Source organism: Cajanus cajan, chromosome 1 (assembly GCF_000230855.2).
Source record: "Cajanus cajan strain Asha chromosome 1, NIPB_CcT2T_4, whole genome shotgun sequence".
NCBI lineage: Eukaryota > Viridiplantae > Streptophyta > Magnoliopsida > Fabales > Fabaceae > Cajanus > Cajanus cajan.
The window spans coordinates 46,119,347-46,130,753 of record NC_138517.1 but is presented as its reverse complement, the minus strand read 5'-3'; the positions used below and the strand labels follow the sequence as shown (position 1 = coordinate 46,130,753).

The 11,407-nt window shown below is 35.1% G+C and overlaps 1 long non-coding RNA gene across 1 annotated transcript; it reads right to left on the bottom strand.

Annotated features, from left to right (window-relative positions):
* Nucleotides 1-250: 250 nt before the first annotated feature.
* LOC145949949 (uncharacterized) lies at nucleotides 251-5,075 on the bottom strand. The gene is made up of 2 exons (XR_014428200.1): nucleotides 4,412-5,075; nucleotides 251-4,177 (listed from the first exon to the last, which is right to left on the bottom strand). It is a non-coding gene; the product is annotated as an uncharacterized LOC145949949 (long non-coding RNA).
* Between the last annotated feature and the right edge of the window lie 6,332 nt (nucleotides 5,076-11,407).

Sequence of the window (11,407 nt, the reverse complement as noted above, 5' to 3'; positions counted from 1 at the left end):
TTGATGAGCCAAATCTCTAATGACATAAAAATGATGTCTTATGTTTTCTTGATGATCCACTTGCAATGCTTTTACAAAAAGAATCTTCCAAAAACAAGTTAAGTAATACATTGAGTAATACATTGATCATTCATTCATATCATTCAAAATGTCATTCATTTCTCATTCTTTTCTCCCCTTATTTGTCTTAACCAAACCAAAATTAACAGAGAGAAATAATAATGCAATATAACAAAACCATAGACATTAATACAAGCAAAACTACATTGATATATTTAAAACATAATTAGAGTACAGATTGTTCAAAGAAAGTAACATTAAAAATATTACAACCCATTAAAAAGTTCTTAAAACAAAATAACAAAAGACATAACCAAATGCAACATAAACTATGCAGTGCCTAATCGTGTGGGTGCTCATCAAGGTATGAAATGTTCATTGCGTCCAGGCGTTCAGAGATAGACTCAAAACAGGCTTTGAGTTTAGCATAGTCATGCTTTTGAGATTCCCTAATGTCATCCAGCTTAGCTAACACTGCCAGTTCAAATGTTGATATTGGTTTCTCTTCAGGTTCAGGTTCAGCTTCTACTTTAGCTTCCACCACTTCATCTTTTGCTTTCCATCTTCCTTCATGCATGGTCAGCTTCATCAATTTTAGAGCATGATCCTTGACATTGTGAGCCTCCCTAGTCACTTCCATAGCTTCATTTTCCAAGGGTACTTCATAATGAGCCAGACCTTGCTAATGAACAGAGCATATGGACACTTGTAGTCCATGAGTCTTCTGGTCTTTAGCATTGTGTCTTCCAATACATGAACATAGTCAACTTTCACTCTATTCTTAAGTGCAACCATAAGAACCATGTCATCTTCATTGATCTGAGCATGATTGCTTCCCCTTGCAACCATAATCCAAACTATACAATAATGTAACAACCTATCATCTGTGAACAGACCACCAACATTGTAAGTAACCTTCTTGTTGTTCCTTTTCCTCACAACCTTATTTGCTTCCCAAGCAGATAAATCTCTGAGAATACTTTTAAAAATACATCCTTGTCAATCTCAACACCTTTTTCTTTTAGATTGGTATAATATGGAATAATACCAGTCCTCTTTAAACCACCCACCTTTTCATATACTTCATCAGTCATGGTAATGGTTATACCATTCACCTCAAATACTAGAACTTTTTTATTGTTCTTACATAAATTACAGTAAAACACTCGAACAAGATCAAGATAGTAGAGTCCATTTAGATTAATGAACTTATCTAAACCTTGAAAAGACAATAGCCTTCCTTGGTCAGCCAAATGGAATAGAGTACCTTAGGAGGAACGATATATTTGCAAGCAAAAGATTCAGTGAAGATTTCTTCTTGAGCCTTAGTAACCAATGGTGAGAAGGTTCTTCCCTGGCTTCCTCTTGAGGAGAAGGTTCTTTTTTCTTCTACCTTGTAGAAGATTCACCTTGAGTGGGCTTAGAAGGTTTAGGGTACTCACGGTTTGCCCTACGCTTCACCCTTTTTCCTCTTCCTAGGTCTTCCATTATTGATTTTGAGGAGTACGCAAGAGAGGGGTTTAGGTTTTGCGAGAGTGTATCTAGGTTTTGAGAGAGAAAATGTGAGAGAGAGGGTTTGAATGTGAAAGGTATCACCTTTGGAGGGTTTTTGAAGTTTAAAAAAGTCATAAATGAGAAGTTTTTAAGCAATTATGACGCAGGTAATCGATTATCTCGACAAACTAAGAAGGATTTTGGTCTTTGGGTTTAGGGTTAATCGATTAATAAATGTGGTAATCGATTATCATAGTGAATGTGTAACAAAGAATATGATTTTTACCAGGGTAATCGATTCTACAGGATACATATTCTGCATCGGTTATGCGAAGTCATCTACATCGATTCTAAAACCGATGTAGAATAGAGCGACTTAGAAAATCTATGCCCTTCTACATCGATTTTAAAACCGATGTAGATTATGCATAAATTTACATCGGTTCTCAAGAAAACCGATGTAGATTTGTGTATACTTTTACATCGGTTCTCAGGAAAACCGATCGGTTCTCAGGAAAATCGATGTAGATTGCATTTAAAAAAAAATCATGCTTGTTTTTAAATTCTTTCTAATTACCTGTAATAAACATATATATATATATATATATATATATATATATATATATATATATATATATTAGACAGATTTTTCATATATAAATATTATGGACAAATATGGTGCATCAAGATTAACTTGACCACCAAATTACAATAACAAAAATCACACAAACAAATTATAATATACATGTTTATATATAAATTTTAATGAAGCAAATAAATATTGACGACACCTAGCAGCAGCATAAATAAAATTATTTGTTTTTCAGTAAATGATAAGACATCTCAAAAAGTCATGAGAAAAATTATAAAAAATAAAATGTCAAATTATTAATAAATAAATAAAATTATTTGTTTTTCATTATTTGCTAAATTAAATTATAATCAATGTCTCTTAATTAAAAAGTAATAATTAATAATAATCAATTTCTCTTAATAATCAATGTCTCTTATTTTATCGTTTGCTTTCCAGTTTTTTACTAATAATTCAAGATTAAAAAAAAAAGTAACAAGTTGACAAAAAAAAAGACAAGAAGTCTTTTTTCTCTAGCAATTGCAATATCTACAAGCCAAATAGGAAACTTAACCAACTTCACAACTATATACACCATTCTCCACCACAAAAAATAATCATAGACATAAATTTAGGAGAAACAAAATTAAAGGATTTGATTCATTATCAAACACATCAACTAAAAGGCATGATCAATTTTTGCATTCTAAAAGTCTAAAACGCATGATCAATTGATACCAAATTGAATTATAATACGCCATTCCCCAAGTAGTTTAAATCTACAATCTATAATTGACAATCCTGATACAAGACAAAGCCACCTAGCAAAACTTACTAACAGCACACTATATCCTGATTTTTTTCCCCTATATAACATAGTAAATTGTCCCCCTTAAACGTGAAATCCCGAGCATTTTTAAGAACTAAACAAGATCTCTCCTCCTTAAATAACAAATGTTCAAGCTCATCCACACAAAAGCTTACACACAACATTAATCCACTTCTCCACTCTGCTGGACAAATAGGAAGGAAGTGAACAATGGAAATAACTTTATAGAAATCAATATAGTTTCCATATGTGAATGGTCAAATTCAAGCCCCAAACCAACAAAAGTTGGACCAAATACATCCATAATGAAGTTGTGGACGTGATCATGATTCTTGGCCATAACGTTAAGGTTTTGGGGTATTTGCAACCACAAATATAGTTGCATTTGTATGCAATTTATCCCAATAACAAGGATCACAATGAATTTGTGACTATAACCACATCCACAATTTAAAACCTCGGTCTTATTGATAATACACGATATCACTATTTTATTATATAGAATAAATGAATTGGGCATGTCTCAGTGAGAATTTGAACATTGGTTTGCCACATGGGAAATAGACAAATGACTAAATGAAACTAATATTGAAAAACTAAACTTGTATTGATTCATGATTATTAAACGACATTTTTAATTTTAAAAAAAAAAATACTCACAACTTCCCAAAACTTGCATCATTTTGATAAATAAAAGTTAAGTAGCACCAAATTAGGAATTATAATACGCCATTGCCCTACATAGGTAAAACAGGCAAGTTCTCATCCTTGCGAGAAAAACACCATGCAGAGGGCATATCATATAAAAGCAATAACATTGAATTCACCAAAGATGATATGATAATTTAACAATGCAAAGAAAGAAAGAATCTTATAGTTTTGTAATCACTTTAAAGAATGCATGACACAAGTTCTCCCTGCTCTTCTGGTTTCCATCGAAACAAGTGACTGCAAACCAGGGCAATAAAACCTTTCTCAAAGCTTGAAATAAAATTCTAACCCAATCTCCACTTAAGTCTATGAAAGGGGTTCATAATAATCAAATCTTGAATCAGGTTTTTGCTGATCCATCAATCAAAATCTTCCAAAGTAGAAGAAAACATTTCTTCTTAAATAATTAGGAATGGAAGATCCATGATTCTTGTTTATGGGTTTCCCCTATATTTAAGACAAAACCTATGGATCATTCCAATTTCAACATCCTTCTTGCAATAAATAACAATCTAGAAAGAATAAAAATCAAGAACCAAGGTTAGGGCAGACTGCAGAGTTAATACCAATAAGGTAAAAATCAGATGCAAATGAAACCAAGATTAAATTAAGTGTTCCAGAACCTCTATAGGAAATATCAATAAAGTAGACAGTAATTTGGGGCTTTAACGTTAGGAAAGAAATAGCAAACAGTAAAAAAAGTAGAAGAACAACATGAATAAAAGGGAAGAGGAACGAAGCATCACCCAATCGAATCAGAAATGAGAAAGGCGAGTTGAGACCCAAAGTGTTCAAAGCAACAAACGAATAGGAGAGGTGTGGTAGCCCATCAACATCGCACAACAAACCCTCATTCTCGTAGTGTTGAATCCCCACTTCGTCTTCTCCACTGACGCCGTAATCGCTTCGACTCTTTGCACAACGTCATCCTGAGATGTCCATGGCAGAGGAGAGCGGTACCGAGAGAAAGATGAAGGAGAGGGCAAGTGCAAATCGAGGAGACGCTCCACCTACTTTGGCTTCTTTGTTCTAGGGCTTTGCGACAAATATGCTCACTTCACCGCCATTGACGATGAACCTTCCACCGCGAAACTATTCGTAGCCATAGTTGTTGGCTGCCACTACATTGTTCGAGTGTCGTGGCTTCTTTGTTCATAGGGTTTTTATGTCATGGTGGTTTTGTGCGATGGTCACTTCTCTAGCTCATTGATGAAGGCGAGGATTGAGAACCTCCTCTTACTCCTTGCTGATGAGTGGCTTGCGGAAAATTACGAGGAAGGAGAAATGGTGATATGAAAAGCAAACTCTACATCGGTGAGGCTAGAATTTACATCGTATTTTTTTAACAACCGACGTAAATATATGAAGTGTGAGTAAATTTACATCGTTCTCAAAATAAACCAATGTAGAATATTCCAGATTTACATCGTTTCTCCTTAAAATTGATGTAAATATGTTAGCAATTTACATTTAATTATCAAAATGCCATTGTATTTTATTTTTACATCTTTTTTTTACCAATTGATGTAGAAATGATGTCATAAAATAGTATTTTTATAGTAGTGATTAGGTTAAATACCTCTTTTGGTTCCTTATAATGTTTTTTTATTTCAATTTAGTCCTACTTTAATTTTTTGTTTCAATTTGGTCTCCAATAATTTAAATCGTTCCAATTTGGGACTTCCATCTAAATGATTTAAACGGAGTTAACTGGTGGCCACGTGGATGCCAGGTGGATGCCACGTAGATGCCACGTAGGTGGATCAAAAAATACTGGAATACACCTGGAACCAGAACGGCCTGTTCTGGTTACATTATTGGTGTGCAAAATTTGCACCTGGAACGGGCCGTTCTAGGTCCAAAATTAACACATCAACAGTATAACCAGAACGGACCGTTCTAGTCCAGAATTTCGTGCACAAAAAACCAAAATACCAAGCATTTTTTTTTAGGGAAAATATAAAGCATTTCAAACACTAGATTTAGTAATATTGTTAATGAGGATTAATAACTTCAATCGTTAAACATTTGGGCTATACAGTATATCATTAAGGATGATGCAGTGTATCACTAAGGACAATGGTAACAAGTTTTATTTCATTGTTAGTCAAACTGGAGTGAACCACTTACTACCAAATTGACACTATACAGTCAAGGATAAAACGAAACAGTGTTTTTCCTTAAAGTCATTGACGATGTACCCCAACAATAACAACCTGTTCTTGAGGAGGTACCCCTAAACCCTGAATTTTATTTTCAATTTTTGAAATACATTGCGACATTTTAGTCAAGATTTTGAACTGGATAAATTCAAATCAAAGAAATATTTTGGAAGGTCTTATCTTATTTGATTTTTTTTTTAGTTTTATTCATAAATGAATATTAATTTATTGTATTTTTATATTTATTATATATTTATTAATATAGATATAATAAATAATAATAATAAAAAGCATGGCATTCTGGAACAGGCCGTTCTGAATTCAGAACGGCCCGTTCTAAAAGCAGAATGGCCCGTTCTAAAAGCAGAACGGCCCGTTCTAATATCAGAACGGGCCGTTCTGGTTTCAGGTTTTTTCAAGAATTTTGGCGTCCACGTGCGCATCCACGTGGCATCCACGTAGATGCCACGTGGTCAACAATTAACTCTGTCTAAATCATTTGGACGGAAGTCCCAAATTGCATTAATTTAAGTTACACAAGCTTGTTTCTTGCAATGCCAAGATACAAAACATTCTACAAATATATGACATGCCCTGCTAGTGGTTTTTTTGTCTAACTTGCAACCTGCAAAATCAAAGTCAGAAAATTCAATTAAGGAAGTGTAGACACCCAATTTCGTTTGGGGTACCCAAACCAAGGACAAAGGTCTACTAAAGCGAGACAAACAATCCTTGAGGGGCCCAACGCGTTGGACAACAGTTTTGTTAATATAATATCTCTTGTTACAAAAATACTTTTGATGATCCAACCGTTATGATTAAAGATCAGTGTTTTGAGAAGATATCATCAAATTCTAGCATGATCCAATGGTTAACGAGTCCTCTAGAAGCCTCGCAGTGCAATTGGAAAAAGTAGCACGTACGGCTCCTAAGGGCCCGATAAAGCACCTAAATGGGCCAAGATGGCTCTAGAAGGCCTAGAAAACTAAACAAAAAAACTGATCTAGGGCATGGGACGACCGTTCCCAAATTGGAACAGGCCATTCCCAATGTTGGAACGGCCATTCCAAAACCGGAACGGCCCGTTTCCCTTTCCAGAAAAATTTTGCGTTGGGTAGCATTTTTGTTTTCCTAATATCTCTCTCTAAAGACCTAATTTGCATGAGCCAATCGTTGAAGTTATATATCAATGACTTAAGAAGATATCATCAAAGTTTTAGCTTGATCCAATGGTTAATTATTTCTCTAGAGGTCTCGCATTGCAACTGGAAAATATGAATCCTATAGTAGACAACATTTTTGTTATGCTTGTATCTCTCACTACAGACCTAATTTCAATGATCCAACCGTTGAAATTGAATATCAATATATTGTGAGGATACCATAAAATATCCAGCATGATTCGACGGTTAATGAGCTCTCTAAATGTCCTGCATGGTGCCAAGGAAAAGATGGTATTTTTATAAAATTTAGTCCCACATCGGATAACTCTCTTATGCTTTTGTCTCCTAGTTGGCTATATACGAAACTCTCTGGCGAAGGGACTAAAAAAAAAAAGAGTTGCATAGCTTTCCCCCTCGCTATGTAAACTTTTGAGTGATAGTGAAGTTTTTGTAGAGCAAAGGGCTGCCAAAACGCGCCTTGCACACATTTGGGAAGATTCCCTTATAAAAGGCTTTCTGTGGAGGTTCTAAATTCTTCTCTTTTATTTATTCTTTTTAATTATTTATTTATTATTTTATTTATTGTTTTATTTGTTATTTCATTTATTATTTTATTTCTCTATTTATCACTTTATTTATTTTATTTATAATTCTTATATACCAATAAATAATCATGTAAATAATATTAAATAATAAAAAAGGATAAAATATTTAAAATATTATTATTATGCTAATTTTATCAAAAGGTACCAATTTAGAGCATTGAAGGGGTACCTAATACCTTCCTTACACGTAACTGACCTCCAAACCCAATTTTGGCTATGAATGCCTTTATTTTAATTTCAAAATCTTTTATTTTTCAATGTTTTGAGTAAAACATTGGTGGCGACTCGATGAACTCACTTTTCAAAACCATTAGTTGAAGATTAGTCTAGCATCCGAGCATTCCTTAATTAATGAGATTTTTTCAAAAAAGGGTAGTCTAAACAGTTGGTCGTAAGATCGGAATTTTTTGGATTACAATAGATGGCGACTCCACTAGGAAAGCTTAAAGAGGGTCAGGCCAAAATCAATGATGAAGTTAGCAAAATAAGAATAATAGTTCAAATATCTTTTCCCATTTTACTTTGTTTGTTTTATTTTTTTGGCTTTGATATCTATATGTTTGTTTAAATTTTGTACCTGTTTGAAATAACAATTGTACACAAGCTCTTGCACACAACAACTCCCTCTATACTCGAGGGCATGAGAGTGAAAACATAGGGAGTGGTTGACGTAAGACCGGCCCAAGAACGGCCTTAGATCCTGCAAGCCTTATCAGAAATCACACTCAAGGTGATAATCGATTACTCTAGCCCAAAATACTACGACAGACCTTAGTGTTTCCCAGGTGACGGCGACAGAGGTACTGGGTCCCTATAATGGGGTACCTTGGGAACCTTAAAGACCAATGAGATTAGAACCGTCCTATACAATGCACTTTTCATGACAGAGACCACAAACCAAGGATTTGAACGTGACTATTCATGGTTGTACATTTGTTCGAGCATATGTGTGTTGCATTTGTTGTGTTTCTCTATTCATTTCAAATAGATAAGAATTATAGGCAAACAAACGAATATCAATATATAAAAAAAATTAACACCCTTCTCTATACCTTAACCCTAGAAGCATCATATAGGATAGTTTATTTCAAAAAAAAAATATAGCAAAAAAAAATCATGCATCATAGTCCTTAGTAAAAAAATTAATTATAAAGTTTAGGCAAGAACAAATATCATGCATGTCCTAGGATAGTACATTAGAATACATCCATTAGAGATGGAAATCACATATAATAGCATGAAAAGATCTTTGAGAAAGGAGAACATTCTAAACTACAAGAACAGTAAGTACACGTTCCCTTGTTAAGTCAGACGAATCAATTCCCAACAAAGTTTTGAATGAGAAAAATATAATACATATTGTTATTTCTAACATGTGTGTTAGTGTTTCAGAAAAACATAAGTACAGGCAAGTTGAAGAACAAAGCATGTGCTAATTCTTATACTAGAGCCAAGATAAAGGAAGGAAAGCTTCAAGTATCAGATGAAGAACTAGTCAAAGCACAACACAAGGATCAAACGAAGTAAAGTCAAATACAAGATGAAACAGGACATGAGCACCAGACGATGTGGGATCAAATACCAGACGATGGTGTGTCAAGCACAACCTATAGCGCAACATAAGGACTCAGACGAAGGATATTCAAGAATCAGACTAAGAAACAATCTAACGAAGGACAGCACAGACAGAAAAGCATTCCAAATGGAAATGAAGTTTGTCCATCTACAATGTTGACCAGACAAAAGGAAGTCAAAGCATTGATGACAAATGCTCAGACAAAGATCAAGTCTTGAGATGCACATGCACTACAAGAATTTTGCGGATTAGCGAGGGAATTTAGAGAGGGATATAAATCCAAGTTATTTGCTCGCTAATTAGTGAGGGATTAGAGAGGAACTGTTCCTCTCTAATCCCTCGCTAATTAGCGAGCAAATAGCTTGGATTTATATCCCTCGCTAAATAAGATCATTTTGCGACCAACCTTTATCTCCTCGCAAATCCGTCGCTAAAGTTAGTGCTTATTTAGCGAGGAACTTAGGCCCTTGCAAATGTCTTGCAAATCCCTCGCCAAATTATGAGCCAAAATAAAAAAATGAATTTTTCATCTAGCGAGGGAGTTTTCTTGTCGCAAATCCCTCGCTAATGAGTTATAAGTATAGCCCTCGCAAATGCCTCGCAAAGCCTTCGCAAATTAGTGAAGGAAAAGTTTTTTCGCTAATCCCTCGCAAATTTAGAGAACAAGACCCTCGCAAATTGCTATTAACTCCCTTTTGCGAGGGAATGGCGAAGGTTTTGCGATGCGTTAGCGAGAAAATATCAAATGCAATTAGCGAGGGAATTTGGGTTCTACATTTGCGAGGAGATAGTGATGAATTAGCGTCACAAATTTGCGACAGATTAGCGAAGTCGTTTGCGAGGGAATGGCAAAGGAATGTAGTGAGGGAATTGCGAGGAATATGCATCCGTTGCTAATTAGCGACTTGAATTTAGCGAGGGAATCGGCCTTCGCAAATCCCTCTCTAGTCCCTTGCCATTTTGTTTAGCGAGGGATTTGCGAAGGACTTTTCCCTCTCTAATTCGCGATTTTCTTGTAGTGATGGACTACCAGACGCAGACGAAGACCGCCATGCAAGCGTTTGAAGAATCAAGTCTCAAGGGACAATTCAGGCATCATCTACAATCATACAAGAGCTCCAAATATGATCGTGTGATGAAAGGAAAAGAAAAAGAAGAAGAAATGCAAGACTAAAAGTGAAAGCATGCATGTGTCAGAAAAAGTACATTACTTTTTCAGATAAAGACAATGCCTCTGCAGCTACGATGATCGAAAAAGGATAAGAAATTCCTAGGTCATAGTTAAAGTCAGACACTGCAGCTAACAAAACGTAGAAGACTTCACACAATGTCTATAAACAGGAAGCAACATTTAATGCAAGATCTAAAGCATTAAATGAAAGTTCGAACTAGTCATCAACGACTACATTCTGCTTGAAAGGACATTTGCAACGAGCAAATTTTACAGAGACTATATATGTCATGACTTCAAACCTGGAAAGGTTGGTGAAAAGCCCAAGAAGCAACAAAATCAGAGACAGATCATACATAGTCAAATGTATAATATTGTATTTATCTCCGTAGACTAAGGAGTTCTAAGTGTAACTTAGGAACATAAACCTTAATAAGTGTAGTAAATCTTTGTACCCTCTCTGTGAAAGTAAACCACATACTCAAAACAATTTATCTATCATTCGTAAAGTTTGAAGAAGCTAGGGAAAGAATACTTGTATAAGCCTGGAGAGGCTTGTCAAAGAATCCTCACTAGGAGCTTGAAGAGGCTGAATAAAGAATACTAGCACTAATGAGTGAAGTTAGTAGGCTAGGAGTGGTCGATAATCCTCACTAAGAGCCTGAAGAGGCTGAACAAAGAATACTAGCGCTAATGAGTGAAGTTGGCGAACCAGGAGTGGTTGATAATACTTGGGACCTGGAGTGGTCGTGAATACTCATTGAGAGCCTGAACAAAGAATACTAGTGCTAATGAGTGAAGTTAACCAACAGGAGTGGTTGATAATAATCGGGAACCAGGAGTGGTTCAGAATACTTACTAAGAGCCTGAAGAGGCTGAACAAAGAATACTAGCGCTGATGTGTGAAGTTAGCGGGCCAGAAGTGGTCGACAATACTCGACAAACCAAAAGTGGTGATAATACTTGTACTTAATTGATAATCAAGTTGAACCCTTCAATTGAAGGAGACTGGACGTAGCTTAGTCTGAGCGAACCAGTATAAAAATCATTGAACTATTTATCTCT